The sequence below is a fragment of the Eptatretus burgeri genome, chromosome 8 (genome assembly GCF_056783735.1).
Source record: "Eptatretus burgeri isolate ZD-2024b chromosome 8, Ebu_testis_v1, whole genome shotgun sequence".
Classification (NCBI taxonomy): domain Eukaryota; kingdom Metazoa; phylum Chordata; class Myxini; order Myxiniformes; family Myxinidae; genus Eptatretus; species Eptatretus burgeri.
In genome coordinates, this window is record NC_140968.1 from 25,039,927 (window position 1) to 25,060,412 (window position 20,486).

The 20,486-nt window shown below is 47.4% G+C and overlaps 2 protein-coding genes across 4 annotated transcripts in view; one reads left to right on the plus strand and one right to left on the minus strand.

The window, feature by feature from the left end:
- LOC147021347 (uncharacterized) overlaps nt 1–20,486 on the plus strand; it is a 134,726-nt gene that overhangs the window by 34,494 nt on the left and 79,746 nt on the right. The gene's annotated exons all lie outside the window — the stretch shown is intronic.
- LOC147021349 (uncharacterized) overlaps nt 20,076–20,486 on the minus strand; it is an 18,687-nt gene continuing 18,276 nt past the window's right edge. The window contains exon 5 of the mRNA XM_085893512.1: nt 20,076–20,486. This exon is cut by the window's right edge and continues 332 nt beyond it. The gene's annotated coding sequence lies outside the window, so the exon portion shown is untranslated.

Genomic DNA, 20,486 nt, shown 5'->3' on the forward strand with positions numbered 1-20,486 from the left:
TACACATGTACTTACCGAGATACCTCACCTAAGGGACCTGAATGGTGGTTTGCGAATTTGGTAACCACAACACTACCCCTCCCCTTTTTACAGACTCGTCCCGAGTCGTCAAATTTTCGTGTGCCATCATGTGTAGTTTTCCCCTAGTACATTTTACCTACGGATCCCTGAGTGCGACATTCATGGTATTCGTGTCCCCAAAATAAATAACCTGAGGGCTGCGTAACTATCTAAACAAACTCACTCACACGGACGACTAAAATAAAATTGCCGGCGCTAAGACAAACATGCCGGGGGCGCACTCATATTTACAGTACATCTTAACCTTAACTTACAAATTTTACACTAAACCATGGCCCAGGATCAATGAACTCTGCAAAAGAAAAGCAGTTAGCAGGGAGCCAGGCTGCCCGCATGCAGTCTCTGGCTCAAACAATGCAGGTGACAGGGAAAGTGGCTGGCTGCTCACACGCAGTCCAAGGCCTTCCCTTTTGAACTGAACGCAGTGAACCACAACGGTGCATGGGCTGCACAACGCAGTCTCCGTGCCAGCTCAAGTGGCACACGCAATGAGCACAACGAATGGATGCATGAACACAAACACGGTGCACGGGCCGCCACTGCAGGCCCGTGTTGTAGCTGCCAACAGGGCAGTTCTTGCAGCTTGCAAACTGTTGCCTTGCTCCTGGCGCACATGGAAATGAACAGGGGGGGGGGGGGCAAAGCAAAATTGAACGGGGCTGGTGAACATGGGCAGTGGGCATGGCATGGCAAAGGTGAGCAGGCAAACTCAGCCCGCAGAATAAGGCCGCTGCAGGCAAACACAGCCGGCAGATGAACTGGCCGGCACAGGCCTCGAAGAAAAACAGCCAGCAGATGAACTGGCCGGCACAGGCCTTGCAGAACACAGCTGCCGATGAAGTTGGCCGGCCTCCGCCTTGAAGCAAAACACGGCCAGCCGATGAAGTTGGCCGGCCTCCGCCTTGAAGCAAAACACGGCCAGCCGATGAAGTTGGCCAGCCTTTGCCGTTCAGTGGAGGTTGGTGGAGGGAGTGCGGTGGTGCTGGCCACTTGGAAGGCGGGCTCGGACCTACCTACCTGTCTCCCTCCCAACCTATCGCCTTTGCCTGTCACTGTACATACCCACTCCCTTAATTTGTGAAAAACCAATTTAGCCCCAACTTATTTTTTTGTTGTTTTTATTTTTACTTCCCCACTATAAATCGTCCCCTAACCCCCTTTATCGTCCTTGTTCGGCTAACCTATCCTGTCACCTAGCCTACTCCCAACCCCTACGTTCCCTTCCCGGAGGAGAACAAGGGAGAGCTAACGTCCTGTGTCGAGGCCCAACGAAGCCTCAGAATGGCCTCCCCAGAGTTCGGCGATCTAACCCAAAGTGGGTCCAGCGGCCCACAACGAGAGTGAGGGGATGGATGGTGCGGAGGGGTACATCTCCTAATCTACCCTATCCATTTAACAGTTAAACTACCCCGGGGCTTTCAACAAGCGCCTCTCGCTTAAACTATTGGTTCTAACAACCCAGATTCCCGTCGCCTGTGTTGGTGTCCTCACAATTTCGGGCCTCACCCCCCAATTTTCGCTCCGTGCCGTCACACGGTCTCCTGGCTAGGACACGTGGCTCCCTTTGGCAGGCACGACCCTCTGCCGAATCTCCCGCTATGGCACCCCCGGGCACTACACTGCCTCCGAGCCTACCAGCTCCCTAACACCGGGGAGTGCCCCCCATGGCACCTCCCCTGAAACGCACACGTGGCAGGCCGGCCTCCCGGGCCCCTTTCCGAGGGTCACCCGTGCCCACAACACTGCCCACGCGGCTAATGGCACCCCGGGCCCCCGCACCAAGCAGGCGCCCCCGTGCCCACTACTCTATCCCGGCCCCCCATGGGCCCATGGCCTACCGCGGCCGACTAGCCTGGTGCCCGGGGTACCCACTCAGCGATACTCACCTTTCGCAGCCACGCTCCTAAGCCCGTCAACAGGGCTCCTGCACCCTCCAAATGGGTCTCGAGCCTACTTTCCCACCAACAACAAAACGACCTCCATTTTCAATTTGACTAACCCAGCTAACTCACTTTACTCTGACCCCGGGGTCCCTTGGGCGGAGTCAGTCCTCCTCCCCCAATCACTCATCGCACCATGCATTCCCCATTCACTCCACTCAAACAGACCCGCTGGCCTCACTCACTCACCAAGCACATGCTTCCACTTCACTCACCAACTCTTCAACACACACACCACTGAACTCTGCCATCCTTCTAACTACCTCCCCTAACTAACTCGTGCTCCCACGTCGTCCCTTAAACTACAGCACGTTCCTTTTAACACTACGTAGCTAAACTACGTCCCCTCTACACACTCACCAGTCTGTCTCTGTCTCCTAACAAATCATTTTATTTCCCAACCTAAATCTGGCTACAATCCCTCTAACTAATCCATTCCACGGACTCCATGAGGACTTACCCCTGCCCCATGAAGTCGGTCTAACTAAGCTAACCCTTCCCCCTAACTAGTTTCCATCCTGTGCCCAGGCCAAGGGGGGTCTTCCACCCCTTGCCCAGGAATCCTGTGCACCCGAAAGTGAGGCTTGTTATTTTTTTTTTTTCTTCATGCGCAGCACCCGCGCGGCAACTCAGAGCTCGCGCACTTTTCACCTGCCCGTGACGTCATGCAGCTGCACGTGTACCTCGTCCCTCCTTGGACGGTACCATCCGGCCGGGATACCCCTCCTGCCGGATTCCAACCACACGTGCAGCCATGACGTCACCGTGCGCATAAAAAAAAACACAAGCCCCACGTCTCGAGGGGTTCCCCACGCGAACACATGTGCTTTTCCCGTTGGAGCTTAACACACACGATCGCGTGGAGAACCCGTCCGGTCCAAATCCATTTACCTGCCTAAACTTTGTCCGTCCGCGGGATCGGCAAATCCACCGCGTGCGTTTCCGGACCGGGGTTTCACTCTCGCAAGCGAGCACGTGGGGGCCTCGTGCGTTGCACAGCACGGACCTCGTGCTCACTGCTGGGTGAACCCGGCACGGTCCCCGAAACAACTACAGCCGCTACTCGGCTTTCTTTCATCACATGTCGCCGTCGTCGCCTCCATTCCACACACGCATACCTGCGTGTTACGACGCACACAGTCCACTCCATCACATTCACACCGGGAGACGCGGCTGCGTGCTCCCGCATGCCAACCGACATCTCCCTCACATACCGCTCTCTCACACACACGGTCTCCCTGGCACACAGCGACCTTGCACACGGCCGTTCACTCACGCGTGCGGGGGCACTCACCCGCGGTGCCTCACTCATACACACGGCGACACTCACACACGCGGTCTCTTCCACACACGGTGCCTCACCCACACACGCGGGGGCACTAACCCGCGGTGCCTCACTCACACTCCGTGCCTCATCCACACACGGCGTGCTGGGAAGCACGTACTCCGGCACCATCGCCACCACACCACTCACACGTGGTGCCTCACTCATACTGGCCGTTTCACTCACACACACGGCCTCACTCGCACTCCGTGCCTCATCCACACACGCGGGGGCACTCACCCGCGGTACCTCACTCATACACACGGCGACACTCACACACGCGGTCTCTTCCATACACGGTGCCTCACCCACACACGCGGGGGAACTAACCCGCGGTGCCTCACTCACACTCCGTGCCTCATCCACACACGGCGTGCTGGGAAGCACGTACTCCGGCACCATCGCCACCACACCACTCACACGTGGTGCCTCACTCATACTGGCCGTTTCACTCACACACACGGCCTCACTCACACACGGTGCCCCATCCACACCCGGCGTGCTGGGAAGCACGCACTCTGGCACCATCGCCACCACACCACTCACACACGGGGTCGCTTCCACACACGGGGACGCACTCACACCTTGCACCACACACACAGGGACAACCACACTGGGGATTTGTGTCCCCACAAGGGTCTCCAGGGCCTCTACACCCCCCAAGCTCTCCGTGCACCTGTCCACAGCACTCGTCCCCTCAACCTCGCAAAGCACGACCGAACTCACCTGGTCGTGATCCGCCTCAAGGGGGCATACTCCCTCCCCTCGTTCCTGGAGGAGGCCATCCCGGTGCTCGCACCGGGTCCCTACACGCTCCGCGAGCTCACCCCCATTATCCTCCACTACCTCCGTGTGTGTGTGCGCGTCACTTACCCCGTCTTCCTCGTGTAGTCTTTCCTCTTTTTTCTATCTCCCGTGTCTCTGCCAACTCTTCACCCTTTACCTCCCTTGTCTCAACTATTATTTCCTTTGTCACGGCCTTCATGCCCGCCTGCAGGCATCGGCCCATGTTCTGCGTCTCACCCCGGAACTTTTTCATTTCCTCCTTCATGTTTGTTTCCATTCCGTTTATTTGCTTGTTCATTTCGTTTTTCATTTCATTTGTATTTGTATCCATCTTTTCGTTCATGCCTTTCATTTCGTTTGTATTTGTATCCATCTTTTCGTTTATTTGTTGTGTATTCGCATCCATCTTTTCGTTCATGCCTTTCATTTCGTTTTTATTTCATTTGTCATTGCCGCCAGCATGGCTATAGCTGGGCCACGTCGGGTGCGCTTGAGTGAGCCGTTTCGGCAGGGGTTGGGGAAGGGTCTTGGTGGAGAGGGGGGGGAGGTGTCATACACCGCGGCCGCTGCCGCACCCACCTCGGGCCCTGGGTTCAGTTGGGCGAGTCCGTGTTCCTGCACAATCAACATTTCCTGCTCGGGGATTCCATCCTGGACCATGGATCCTACACATTCTACATCCATTTCTAATACCCCCGGCTCCCGCTCGCCTTGAGACGCCATCTTGCTTCTCGTGAAGAGTTAATTTGCTCGCTCGTAATTTGGAGGGAATCGGGGGTCGCTTCTCTCACCCCTGGACCGATTCCCGTGAATTTAGCCGGAGACAGGAGAGCCTGTTTTCCTGTTCTCCGATACCAGTGCCGCGAGGAGGGCGATGAATTTGTATCGCACGACCTGACACCAGTGTCGCGGTATTCGCGCCCGCCGGCGTGCTGACGGCCACGTAACTCGAATCGCGGCACGTCGCCCACCGGACGGACAATCCAGTCGTGACCCTCTCGGACTAACGCCGGGAACTAGTCACGGGTGGACCTTTCGGTCTCACCACGATCGTGCCAATCGGCACCCGCGTGGGATAGGGTTGCTCGCCAAATTCGACCTACCTAAGTACCCACGCGGAGGGCAGACCGGGCGATCGCACCTCGCCGCAGGTCGACTTCGGACACGGGCCACTTAAGCGACCCGTTCCGTACTATCAGAATAACCGAGCGGTGTTATCGTCGACCTCGACGGTTCGATTAATTATCGGGCGTATTCAGCCCACTACCAACCCTTTACGTGAAGCAAGATGAGGATTCAATGGGAGAAATGACGAAGCGAAGCGGGAAACAGTTCAACACAAAGCACATTTATTCGCGGCACACGGGAAGCACACATATTCAATTCCACCAAAAGCACACAGAAAAAACACAATTCCATTTACACAAAAAGCAAATATAAAAGCGAAAACACAATGCAGAGCTAATACCGACTACCGAGCACACGGCAACACTTATACAATTCTACTTCACAGAGGGCGCCGACAACACATACCCAAAACCAAGGAAAGAATACCCTCAAGGATGAGGCGGGCCTGAGGCCGAGACCGGGTCGGCCTACCCGTCTGGTGATGAGACGCGGAGCGGCGATGGCGCCCCAACTCCGCGGGCCTCGCGGAGGGTGTCTGGTAGGGGGTGGGAAAGGGGCCCCCTTGGTCGCACTATCTCAGCGCGAGGGGGGGGGGAAACAGGAGGGGGTTGCTGATGCTCGGGGTATAGAGGATCTTTATTATCCCTGGTGTGCGTCTCCACCTCGGCCAGGTCGCGCTGTCGGCCTCCCTCGGGTGCAGCTCCCTGCACGACGCGAGCACCCCCTCGTCTGGTGTCGCCGCCTTTCCACAGCTCGTCCCCTCCGTTCCGACTCCAACGCACACGACGAGCAGCTCCACCGCCCGCGAAGTCTTGACCCTCTGCTTCCGACTCTCCTACTCTCCGCCTCTGGACTCTCCGACTCTCCGCCTCTCCGACTCTCCGACTCTCCACCTCTCCGCCTCTCCGCCTCTGGACTCTCTGACTCTCGACCTCTGGACTCTCCTACTCTCCGCCTCTCCGCCTCTCCGACTCTCCGACTCTCCGACTCTCCGACTCTCCGACTCTCCGACTCTCCTGACTGACGAACACGGTCCTTTTATCCCCCCGTAGCTTCGCCTTTGACCCCCTCCCTTTGACCTTTCACCTCGCTCCCCATTGGCCCGAGAAAAAGTGGGCGTGAAGGCTTTTTGATCCACAAATTTGCATATATCGATCGTCCTGGAGGCGGGGCCAAATCGCCCCTCGCTCACCGATTGGACGGCAAAAAGTGGGCGTGTGTCGTTTTTGATCCGTTTTGAAGCACAAAATCCGTGATTTTGTACACGCTGTTCGACGCACGCCCTGCACGAGTCCAACACCGGTACCCACAGCGGGGCAAGAACGGTGGCGATGCTACGGTTGCGAGGTGTGACGTGAAGGTCGTGGCGGTTGTGGTGAAGCGGCGTTGTGGTTGGTGGTTGATGTTGTGATTGTGGTGGTAATCATGGCGGTTGGTCCAAATTAAAGATAGTAAAAGAAAAACGGCTATCCTGAAGAGTCGCAGCACGCATAAATGACATGTATTCTCACTAGACAACGGGTTTGGACCTAACTACACATGTACTTACCGAGATACCTCACCTAAGGGACCTGAATGGTGGTTTGCGAATTTGGTAACCACAACAATATTTTAAATAAACAATTTATTATGATATCAATTAAATATCATTTTTATCCATCGATAATATGAATTGTTCTGTACAGCTATAGTTGTTCTCCTGGGATCTGCGCATCCATCCACGATCTATGTTCTAATGAAGTGCAGTAGGAATAATAAAAACAGCACCGTGCGGGAGTATAGGTAATCTCTCCAAAGCTCTCGGAAAGCCTTAAAATGCATCACGATCGGTTTGATTGTGAACAGATATACGGACGGACATCGACACCGGTTTTATTAGGTCATCATGAAGGTACCGCTTGATATTACGCATTGAAATAGAGATATGATTACTCAAGTGAGTTCATTATATGTCTATGATTGATAGCTTATTGACAGCTCAATAACATGAGCAATTTACTATGGCGTATAGTGATTTAATAATAGCATACTCTACAAAAGGTTTTACGCAGCGCATTATTCACAGTTCACATCAGTGCTCACATTGACCATTCAAGACTAAGTTATGATACCAATAAATGAGAAATCCTGCAACGATCATTTACACATTAAAGTTGAAGTATTTCTTCGTAAACCACGTTCCTGGTAATTTTGTTCGGAGCAAAAATGGTTATGTTTTTTTTGCTGCGCGCTCGCGAAAGTGCTATGTACAACATTCCGTGGGTAAATGAAGGAGAGCATAAATGTAAGCCAATGCGAGTGAATGTTTGGCCCTGTACCTTGTTGATGGTGATGGCAAAACACAGTTTTACAGGAAATTGGATTCTTTTGAATGCAAATGGTAGATCAGTATCAGTAGGTATAATGGGAATCCTTGGTATCATTCTGGTTTTCCCCTTCGACTGTCCATCCAGTAGCTCCACTTCGATGACATTAGCACGTAGTTTAGTGACTACACAACGTGTACCATTCGTGAGTTACAGAGGATCCAGAGAGCGCATTAAAATTATCGGGCACTCTACTTTGAGAATGCAACGATGGGATGGAATTCCAGAAAGCTCTATTGAGTCCAGAAATTCCTGGGGATAATGAACGGCATCGTCTGGGTTTAGAGTACTGTTGATTGCAGTATAGAAGGTAGATTGGCCTGGAAAATTTTCGATGATTGATTGATTTATCGCATTTACAGTTTCGTTTATGGGAGCTAATATAGCTTTCTCCAAAAAGTAGGCAGAGTTATTGGCATTAGCATGAATGTTTGGATACACCACTTGTATCAAAGCTTCTGCACTGTCAACCGTTTCAAACTGGCTGAGGGAAACGTAATCGGGATGTTGAATCGTAGGTTGTAGACCTTCTCCGACTGAACGCAAGTATTCTGCGAACGAACCTGCTTCGCCGTCATCAGCATCAAGCCTCATGTTGGTTTTCGGTTGCATTGTAGTTGTACGATGCCAAAGATGAGACTTTTTGAGTGTGGCGTTGACAATGGTTGGTCTGGTTCCGTGTCTCACGACGGGAAATATTTGTTGAAAATCACCACATGGCATGGTGGGAATGCCTCCGAATGATCTTTCTTCGCCTCTTGTGTCTCGTAATGTCCGATCTATGGCTTCGTAGGCTTTCCGGTGCGTCATGGGTGCCTCGTTTATAATTATACCCTGACATTCACTGAATACGCGAGCGAGTGAAGTTCCTTTTTTGACAGCCAAGTAGGATAGTCCTGGACATGGAGTTGTAGAGGGACTTTGAACGTGGAGTGGATCGTTCTTCCTCCTGTTATTAGATTTGCCGCGATACCACTTGAAGTACAGGATATGGCTATTTTTCCTTGAGATCTGATGGAGGATAGAATGACATTGATCAAGAAAGTTTTACCGGTTCCTCCAGGAGCATCTAAGAAAATGATGCCAGGTGTTTGCTGGAGAATGCGCGCATTGAATTCATCGTACACCGTTTGCTGCTCTGGATTCAGTTTTTGAGAGTTGAAATGAAGGAACTGTAATTGTTCGGCATCATCGTAATTCAGGTATCGTGTATACTCTATGCCAAAACCTGTATGAGCGGGAAGTTCAAAATGTAGTCCATAGTTGGAAATATTCCTACCGGTCATACGATGTACATGATCGTTGATGGATATGAGACACTCCTGATATCGATGCTCCGGGAAGGGTGGATCAGTAGCCGTCAAACCATTTTGATGCACAATGTCTAGGCTCAGCGCGTCTCTGAAAGATATCCAGAGTCTTGAAGGATCTGACGGTTCGCACGCAGTGATTACGATTGCAAAGAGGAGTCGCATTTGGTTTGGATTGTCAGACTGTTGAGATTCCTTCAGTGCATTGATGAGACGTTGGTCGTTGGCTAATAGACACGTCACCAGGTACGTCTCTCGATATGTAGTGTGCTCGATATGGTCAACTCGACGGAGGTCGGCGTAAGTCTTCGGACCGCGCACAACATGAAGTAGCATTCTCAGGAAATAGCATTCCGTCAAATTTGGATGGATTGTATAAACCCTTCCTATCATTGGACCTTTTTTAATTCCAGGATGCTGCTGTGGTTGGCCCTGCTTTCGCCGTGACCATGTCTTATTCGACCATGTGTAATACTGCGGTACCTCATGATATAAGAGGGTTTCAGCGAACTCGTCACTTTGACATAAGTGCATAAACTCTGTCAAGGTAGCTTTGGCGGTTCTGCTGCAGCTCTGGCTTGAGCATTTTCGGGAGTGAAAAATACTCGTCCATTTTCTAAGTGAACTGCCAACTGCATTACAGGCGGCCAGTGTTTATGAATAGGAAAGCTCAAAAGTCGATAAGCTGCTTCCATACTCCCAACGTACCGAGCTTCTCGATAAAGTTCGATTTCGTCGTTTTCATTTCTTAATTGTATGCTGAAGATTAACTGGTCGGAGCCTTTATTGACATACTTCAAAACGTATTTGATACTCTTTACAGAGCTGCAAATCTCAACGTTGGTATGGCTACTCATTTGCCGAAGAAGCCATTTGTTATAAGGTACAACAAAGTGATTGTCAATTTCTTCCGTCACTTCCTGATTATGAATGAATCTAGTCACGTTGACGGTGTTTCCACCAGACTGTGGTGAGCGCCTCCGATATTTGGGGTATCCATCATTTCCATATTCAATTTCACATCTGAAATCTTTTGGGAATTTCTTGGTGCACACTCCGTCCGACATACATGGGACATTCGGCCGAAGTGGTCCACATGGACCGTGAACCATGTTGGTTTTTACCAAATTGTGAAGTTCCGGTTCCTCAGTGGCGGAAGGAATTTCTGCTGAGATGATTCGATCGATATTATCAAGAACGATGTGACTACCCTTTTTGAGCCAAGTGAGAATGTGGACATGCGGAAGCCCATGCTTTTGAAACTCTACGGAATAGAGCCACGCAGTCACTTCTCCAAAAGCACCATCTTTGAGCATTGACATGAGGCGATCTTTCTTCTGGCTGAATACACGAACAGTTAAAACTGGGTCGTCGTTCCCTGATTGTCCTGGTAATAAGTTTGACAATATTTCCGGCCATTTTGGGTTTGTGGTTGACGTGATAAAAAGTTGTGCTGGGCCATGATGGCTCACATAGGCAATGGCGTCTTGTTGTCTTTCGTGCATGTATCTCGGACCTCCGACATAAGAAGACGGGAGGATGACCCTCTGCCCCAGTTGCTGCGGATCTGAATCTTCATTGATGATGCAATCGCGTAAACTGGAGTAATTGTCAGCTCTGAGTGCTTTCTGTTCTCGGCGGAGGAATCCAAGTCTTTCAGTTTCAATTTTACAGTAGACATCCACCAGAAACTGTTGGAATAGACGACCAGCCTTAGCAAGATCATTTCCTGCTCTTCTTTGAATGTGATAGGCATAATACTGGAGTTGGGAGATCTTTTTATAAGCCTTATTTTTCAGGTATAGACTGTAGCCGTCAGTTCCGTACGGAAAAAGTAATGGGAACTGTAGTGGGTCGTACGATCGATGAAGCTCCGATATCCGCTGTAATGGACCTTCTCGAAGGTGAATAACAATGTCCCTTGTACATGTCGGATCGTTGGGCATAAGAATTGCTACTTCATCACTTGTAGGTGCATTGTATCGTCTTTGGTGTTCTTTCAATGGTTTGTTATCTTCATGAATGACGACTCGTAAATCTTCAATTCCTTTGCCTTCCATTTGAATATATTCGTGAGTCGTGAGGAATTGCTGGACATACTTGTTGTTTTGTTCTAAGAAGGAATGTATTGATTCGACAACTTCTTTCCTCAAACCACTGAAGAAGCTCATTCGTCTTTCTAACTGGTTCTGTATGTTGTCTATGAAGTAGATTTGGAGGAATTTCGTGTTGGATCCTAAACTTGGGTACATACTTCCTATGCGATGGAATATTTGTCCATGCGCACTGAAAGTGGGACTCCATCCTGACTGTTGTCGTTCTTGCGAGACGAAGCTAGTCATCTGGAAGGCACTGTTGTAGGCTCGGATATTTTGAATGAAATGGCGGGAGAGTGGTGATCGGATTTCTGTGATGTCTTTGAGAAATTGTGGCCAAGGAGGAAATGGCTGGAGCTGTACATTGCCATTGTTACAGCAGAAGCCTGGTCGCTCGCTACCGAACTTAGCCGCACAACAGTGCAGACAAATTACATTCATCGCGCCAACATTTGTCTGGCTATGGAAATTGTCCTTCGATTAGTCATATGCGATGGGCAGTATTTGAAGTTGAGGTTCAGGGCCAGGGCCAGCTTCACCCTGCGTTTGTAGTTCGAGCCTACGACGGCGCGCCATCTGACGGGCTTTCGGGGTACCATCTCCAAATGGTTTCCTTTTCTTTGGAGTCGGCATGGTTCACCTGCAGTAGAAAACAGATAGTGAACAAATAGTGAACAATGAACAGAGTCTGTAAAATGATGTCCAATATGACATACACAACTGGCAGTAATAAAAAGGGTGAATGAAGTTTCGCCTTGCGCATATTGAAGCATTTTGAATTCAATTGTAGTAGTTAATAGGGAGTGGGAAATGGTAATACCATGCAACCTCCTGATGGTCAAGCAGTGAACAACACAGGACTGATTTCAATTGAAATTTTCATGCAAATATATTTTATGAGGATGTTCAATATCACTGTAAGGATCAAGGCTAGGGCTTGGACTTGGGGGGGATGCTTGCAACAGAATTTTCATCAGAGGAGTGACTTGAGGAGTCTTCATATTCCTTGTTATTATTGGCATCTGCCATCACGATCGAACTCTTACTTGTGAGACGGTTGAAGAAGTATTTTATGGAGCGGTAGACTCGAGGCTCACTGAAGCACTGAAGGCTCGAAGGCTATTTCTGTCGGTTCAAATTTCAAGGATCAAGTGGCCATTGTTGTTCAATTCAAGTTGGGTTGCCCAATTTTTATGTGCACGTGCTCAATCCCGCACCCACCCGGAAAAGACCCAAGTACACTGTCAGTACTCACCTCCACACTAAAACGATGATCATGATTTTGGGTTTAACCGTAACTGACCGGGCGATACTTTGTTGGCAGTTGGTCCGGCTGGGCAGCGGGTATCGGTCGATGAAAATTTCAAAACGGCAACCATGAATAAAAAAAGCAAAGAAATACTTTGTACTTAGTCAGAAAGTCATGGTTTTGTGAAGAAACTACAGCACATGGAAAGTGCAAATTCGTCAGGTATGAACTCAACTGTTTTCTCCCCAAATCGAGCGTGATTCTATGAGCCGAACTCATCTTAGTGGTCCTCTAAAAAATGGGAAACATTTTAATTTCTTTTTTGTGCAATAATTCCTCCCATTTTGCAAATGGAGTTTTTGAACTGTTTAACTACCATAATCATCAAAACGAATTTAGAGGGGCCTCTTAACGAAGACAATAATATCATTACTATATATATGTCAAAGCTTGTTTCATTTCATGCAGTCACAAAAATCTGATGGTGGAACAAAAAAAGGGGCGTGCCGAAATATTAATATAAATATATAGATGATGCCATTTTCCATGATCTACTCTCAGGGACTAATAAATGTATATAATCAAAATACAATTGCTGATTTGTGGATCAAATCACGTGGACTAAATAACTTGAAATCAGGAGGGAAATCTGAAAATGTTAAGAAATTGGCAATGTTTATTTGGTCTTTGCAGGTATGTCCCATTACAAATTTGCTTGCTATCGCTTGCCAAGCCGGCCATTCCTTATCAACCATTTTGGTGGAGTGCTTGCTTGAGTTATTAAGCCACTTGAGGAGCATTCTACAGAAGATAGCAGTATTATGTACATACAGGGTGTGTCAATAAAAGGTAAACCACTTCAAAACTTTATTAACCAAAACATTGAGTAATAAAACAAAAAAATGAACTCGGAAAATGAAAACCAAATCATGGGGAAATGAAACTCATGTTGCATTAATGCACTTATAGTTGAGGTGTTCGATGTGAGCACTCCCACGCATGCAACATGCATTCACACGAATGGCGAAGTTTTCAATGACGTTTCTGCAAGTTTTAATGGTTACTGTTTGCACATAATCCTCAAATGCTGCCTTCGGATCAGGTTATGAGGTTCAGATCTGGGGTGTTCCTTGAAGACGTTATCCTCACAAGCTCCCCGGAGGAAAAAAATCCAGCGGATTGAGGTCGGGGCTGTGTGGAGACCATTAATTTTCCATACGTAAACTGAAAACTCGTCCAAAGCTTTGATGCAGAAAGGCAAGTGTTTTGTTGGCTGTATGTGGGGTAGCACCGTCTTACATGAACCACTGTCACCAGAGGGCTGCAGTGCTCATCGATTGCTTCAAGTCTTCATAAAATGCATTGACAATCGACCGGTATCGTTCTTGATTGAGGGTAACCATTCTTCCGTTTTTGTCTTCAAGCCAATACGGCCCAAACACACCTCTAGCTGGCAGCCACAAAAGCAGTGACTTTCCAACCCATAAGCGACTTCTCCTCAACCTAATCTGGGTGTTGACTTCCCCAGAAAATGTTGTTGTGTGGATTGACAGCACCATTGATGTGAAAGTGTGCCTCGTCACTCAACCACACATCACGAATCCAGTTTGGGTCTTCCTCCATTTTCTGCTGCAGCATCTCACATGATGGGCCATGATGGCTCACATAGGTAATGTGACTCGTGCTGCTTTATCGTGACTCGTGACTCGTGCTGCTTTATCCCCATCGATCAATTTATGGGCTGTTGTGACGTGTTAAGGAAAGAGGTTTAAATTTTGTTTCATTATTCTTCTGATACTGCTGGGAGTGAGACCCAGTTCAGCCGATCTTTGTCGATGGGATTTCTTTGGACTTTGCATGACTGACTCACGAACTCGTTCCAAGTTTCCTTCACACCGTACACTTCTTGGGCGACCGGACCTTCCCTTGTTAATGTTAACAATCGTTCCTTAATTTTTGAACTTTTTCACAAGTTTCCAAATGGCTGGCTTGCTTGGCTTGTTTCTGGGATGCACTCCATATTCAGTATAGAACCTTTTTTTTTTTTTTTTTTTTTTTTTTTTTTTTTTTTTTTTTTGTATACCTTGGTCGAGGCTCGTATGAGAGCTAACACACAACTCACAGCAAGGAGGCATGAGACAAGAGGGGTGGGAGTGGAAGGGACAAAACATTGGGGAACAGACACAGGTGAACTGTGGAAGGGAGAGGGATGGGGATGGGACGGGGAACATGGCGAGGAGAAGATGGACATTACAGGGACTTTCAGGAAGGAAAGCAGGAGAATTGAAGGAAGTGGGCTTGGGTGGATTATCGGGGGTAGAAAAGATCGAGGATTTGGATGGGGGAAGATAAGAGGTGGTGGTGAACAGCTGTTTTGAAAGCCTGGAGGGAAGAATGGGAAAGAATAGAGTGAGGAAGTTTATTCCAAAGGCGGGAAAAAAGAGGAATGAAAGAGTGAAGATGAGCAGTGATTCGTGATTTTGGTAGTTTTACCAGAAGGGGGTTGTTGGCGGACCTTGAGCGCCCTGTGCAAATGTGGTTGGGACAAATCGCAGAGAGAGCAGGGGGGCAAGGCTGGAGAGGAGTCGGTAGAAGACAGAAAGACCACCGACCAACCTGCGGTGATTGAGTGAGAGGCCCAAAGACTCAGCTTCATTGCGGGAGATGCCAATGATCTTAAAAGCCCTGGTTTCGACAGCGTGAAGTCGAGAAAGGTGGGAGGCAGGAGCACCAGCCCAGAGGGGAGAGCAGTACTCCATCAGGCTACGGACAAAAGCTTTGTAAGTAGTCAGGAGCTCAAGAGGGCCGAGGAAGGACTTTGCACGACGGAGGATTCCCAGTCGGCGACTGGCTTTTGAGGCGAGGTTGGAAATGTGACTTTCCCAGGAAAGGTCATGGCAGATAGTGAGACCCAGAAGCTTGAAGCTTCTGTCAAAACCTTGTCAGAACGGAAGCAATTGATTTGGTCTCAAAATACCACTTGACAATGTTTACTCTTTGCTCCGTAGAAAACGTCATTTGTTTCCGTAGAATACTTTGGTTATGCTTGAATGACTTCTCCAAAGATCATTGATCACTCCTGCAAAAAAAAAAATTAAGGTAACGCCTAAAAGTAAAAAGGTCATTTGAAGCGGTTAACCTTCTATTGACACATCCTGGAGTTAGTGAACTCATCCGGAGGTCAGTTTGCTCTCAGCATGAAAAGGTATGGAGACAGCACACACAGACGTTTTATAAATGGGTCGCTTTTAATTTGTAAAGGGACTCTTCATGTGTGTGCGTGCGTGCGCATGCTTGGATATGTGTGTGCAGTGTGGGATTCGTGGGTGCGCAAACGGAACTCGCACAGAGGCCCATGGAGCGTATTCCCGTTGTGTATGGCACCTTGATAGAGGTTTCAACTTTTAACCTCAGCAGCGTCATCCTTTGTCCTTTGTCCTCGTGGCTGTTTCGAAAGTAATTGATTATTTTATATGAACCGGATATGCTTTAGAAAGGTTATGTGGTTTCTCTTTGTGAGTTTCAGAGGAAAATGCATTTGATAACACCCGATTTCTGAGCCGTTCGCCATATTGACGTGTTCTCTAAATTAGAGTCAACTTTTTTTCTACCCGTGACATGACGATTGGCAGCTGTTCATGAAGAATAATTTTCATGTACATCTCCTTTAAAATGTTTATAATGCAACATTGTTTTTTTTAATTTACTTTGTTTTATTTAAATTCGCCCAAATCAAGGTTCAATGCAACTCAAGGTTTTTGGGTTGTATACAACATGGACTGTAGTCGGTAATCACACTGACCCCAATCAGTCAATTACTGAAAAATTGCCATTATCAGACAAGCACTAGTGTGTGTGTGTGTGTGTGTGTGTGTGTATGTGTGTGTGTGTATGTGTGTGTGTGTGTGTGTGTGTGTGTGTGTGTGTGTGTGTGTGTGTGTGTGTGTGTGTGTGTGTGTGTGTGTGTGTGTGTTGTTCATAAAGCATAACATATATGCTCCCTGATAACTCCTCTACCCCCATATCTCTCTCTCTCTCTCTCTCTCTCTCTCTCTCTCTCTCTCTCTCTCTCTCTCTCTCTCTCTCTCTCTCTCTCTCTCTCTCTCTCTCTCTCTCTCTCTCTCTCTCTCTCTCTCTCTCTCTGTGTGTGTGTGTGTGTGTGTGTGTGTGTGTGTGTGTGTGTGTGTGTCTGTATCCGGCCGGTGGTTAGCTCCATATTTGTCTGGATGGTGGTTATCTCCATACGTGTCTGGACGGTGGTTATGTCCGAATGGTGGTTATCTCTAGGTGTGTCCAGACTGTGGTTATGTCCGGACGGACCCTCCCCTCACACTGCCTTGCCTTCCCTTTCCCTCCACTCATGCTGCTTTCTCTCCCCCCACCCATACATCTCCTCGCTCCCCCCTCTCTCTCTCTCTCTCTCTCTCTCTCTCTCTCCCCTCTTTTTCTCCCCCCCTCCCCCAATCCCGAGTATTCTCGTCAGCGAAGCGACGGGTGGTATTTGCGAGTCTATAATAATAAATGTAGGTGTGTCAGTATGTGTGTCTTCTCTATAACTCCAAAACCATGAAACCTCGCATCCTCAAACTTTGTATGCATACTAAGACTAAGGGAACTGCAATGTAGTGTATGAGTGAATGTTTGGGTTAATTTCAACACCCCTTTTGTAGATAATTAACGGCCTTATTTAATTTTCCTTTATCAAGGTGTTGGTGGTGTAAAGTGGGGGTTTTGAGGCGAAAGGACGAGGGGAGGGGTTTGAGATGGAGGAACGAAAGGGTAGATTCAGATGAAGCAAGGGAAGTTTCTCAAGGGGGTTACGGTGCTTGAAAGGCAAAGAGCGGGGGATTGGCGATGGATGGGTAGCTGGAGTTAAAGAAGGGTCAAAATATAGATTGATAGATGGAGGGATTGGAGAGGGATTGAAAGATGGATTGTTGGACTAAAAGTTGAAAAGTCGGGGGACATGCTAACTCACAAGGCATCTCCCTCCCAAAATCCCTCTAAACAATGGGTACGAAATCTATCTAAGTGCAAACTAAAGAAATATCTCTCCATGGAAAATCCTATGTGTCTCTGAATGCATGGGGGTCATTTCCATAATCCGCAACAATACTTATGTGGCATTGTGAGTAATTCATAAAATATTAAACCATCCAATTTCAGTCTCGTGTAGGAACTCCCTCACCTCATGTTGAGGGATGTTTTGTCTGCTAACGATGAAGCCATAACAATGTCATTCATTCAGTCAGTCAGGCCATCCATCCATCCTTCCTTCCTTTGGCAATAAGTCCATGAATTTTTTTTCGTTTTTCCCCTCCTCCTCCTATTCGGCTCAACGGATCGTTTTGAAACGAGGCATGATGATTCATGACATCGCTATGCAAAAACTAATGGAGCCCTTTTTTACGAAACCTTTCAGACTCGGCTCTTTTATATACAGGATCCAGATCTCCTGAAATACTAAACACCTGTACACATCCTCGCATTGACGGTGCCTTTTGAGAGCGTCTATCATGAACTTTTAAATATATTCGGACATTTGCTTTAAAGTTTCGAAAAGTTCACGTTACTATTTAAAGATTATTCCATTTAATGTATTCTAATTTCGTAAATACACAATTTTCTCGTCATGAACAGGATCTCGCTATTGATCCATGACGGGTCTCGCTATTGGCTCCATCAAGGCATGTGACGAAATATCGGAAGTTGTTGTTATTGCCTTTAGGACACGGCTCTTGGACACATTTCTCCTTGTTTTTTTAATTATTCTTTCCCATTGAGAGATAGGGCTAAACTAATATATAGCACGATATCTCAAAAAGTTGAAGACGGATTTGGATGAAACTTGGCAGACAGGTTGGGTGTGAGACAAGAAAGAACTTATTTAATTTTGGTGAAGATCCGAATCCGGATCCGACTACGAGAATTTTTTTAAGTGATTCCTCACCATTGAGAGATGGGGCTAAACTAATATTGTATTTAGCACGGTATCTCAAAAACTTGTGGACAGATTCATACGGGAGTTATTTAATTTTGAAAGTGATTCTTCACCATTGAGAGATGGGGCAAAAAACGATGTATAGCATGATATTTCAAGAATTTAATGGGCCTGATATGTTCTCGTGGATCAGCTATTACGTAGCGGTGGAATGTGCACTACCGGGTACCCTTCTTGTTTGAGTTTGTTTCACTTGGTCTTTGTTTGTGGGGCCTGGTTTATTTTTCTTGCGGTGATGTTTGCCTGTCTTTGTCGTGTGTGTGTGTGTGTGTGTGTGTGTGTGTGTGTGTGTGTGTGTGTGTGTGTGTGTGTGTGTGTGTGTGTGTGTGTGTGTGTGTGTGTGTGTGTGTGTTTGTGTGTGTGTCAGTCATCTATGTCTCCCAGAAACCAAACGAGACATGGCGGTTAACTTGCTGGTACTGTATGCAGGTCATTGGGGTGAGTTGGACAGTTTTCTTTCTCATTGTCGTATGGATGCACGGTGGGCCAAACATGAACATACTGAACATACTTTGGCCTAACGTATGTGTGTTACAAATGGATGCTCTCCACTCTGAACGATGAAACCCTCGTCTGGCCCGACAATTTGTCCAAGTGGAACGTTGTTCATACTTCGGAGTACCGTCCGTGCTAAACCGAGTTCGGGTTTGTGATACCAAGCTTTGTTCGCTGAAAAGTTTCTTTCCTGGACGTGATCCTTCACCTGTGAGTCTTTCTTTTATCCAGGCCAATGTTGTATCAGATTAGGAAACCAAATCAGATAAGTTGAAATCACCCCCTGTCTTCACTAGGTTAATATAACCAGGTTGTCTCTGGGTTTGGAACAACAGTGTTATTCCTATCTCGATCCACAAGCATATATTCTTATTCTTCTTTCCAAATTCTCCATTGATGCCAACCACGATGAATTTCAAGTTTAATGTTCCTGTTGATAAATTAAATAATATGTTAATTTTTGTAAATATTTGTTCATTTCTTTTTTTCAACATTTCTTGCAGTCGTAGTTGCGAGCTCACTAGCGAGTCACAATACACGTTTATAACTGTTTTTTTTTTTTTTTAATAAGAGGAGATCATTCTGCGTTGTTGTTTCTGCATCACCGAACCAAAAGAACATTCTGGAACTGTTGTTGCTTTAAACACTACCATTTCAGGTTTTGTGTGCCACAGGTGTGATCTGTACCTTTGGAGGGGAAGACATTGCGGACACGGACATTTGATGTGCACTTCAGCCACGGCCTTAATCGTTAAGCCACCACCAAGCTCTACCTGTAGCTTGGGCAGTGTGGTAAAATCCCTGACATAGCAGTATCTTGTGCAATGCAGTATCTGGATGACATAGAAGAATGTTATCTGATTATGAACAGGCATCTTGAGCTCAGTGAGCGAATACAAATTTGCACTTTTCCAGTCTATCCGAGCTCAAAAATACTCGTAAAAGAGTTTCATTGTTTTCCATATGTACACCGACATATCCGAACCCTTCGGTTCACCACCGTGGACAAACACCTGAAGAATATTCGATGAGCCGGACTTTGATGAACTCAATCAAACAGCAATGCCATTGGTCGGAATGGCCGGGTTGCCCTCGATATGGATATTTCCCATTGGCATCCGTATATTAGAAGGACGAGGACGTCGCACGGGTCCTGAAACCACATTGCTTCTTCCGAGAAAATACAAGTTCTCATACGCTCCCCATCTTTTATTCCTTGTACGTCGTCTCATACCGGCGACCTGTTTTAAATCCCAATGAAACAATCCCAGAACTTCCCCCAATGAAGGTATTCTTACATAAACGTAAAGATATCGCACGAGACGTTTCTACTGATAAATAGTTTATTATTATCAATGCAATACATATATATAATTATATATATATGATGATGATGATATCAAAAATATGCCAATAAAAATAATTCTGCTGCAATATAAATGATAAATAAATATAGAAATTTCTTCCAAAGAGGATTCGTTTCACTACAGAGGTCAATACATTAACTTATCGTCATAAAATACGAGCATTGATTTTGTTGAGACCAAAATGGCGTGTCGATTGCTTGCGTTGTGATTGTGCTGATCAGTGGTGGTCACATTCAAACCGAAGATGGGATTTAGATGTTGTGATTGTTCATGTGATGGACGTACCTCTTCCCCCCCCCCCCACCCATCCCCTTTGCACCGAGTGCGTGCCAGGGTGGATCGG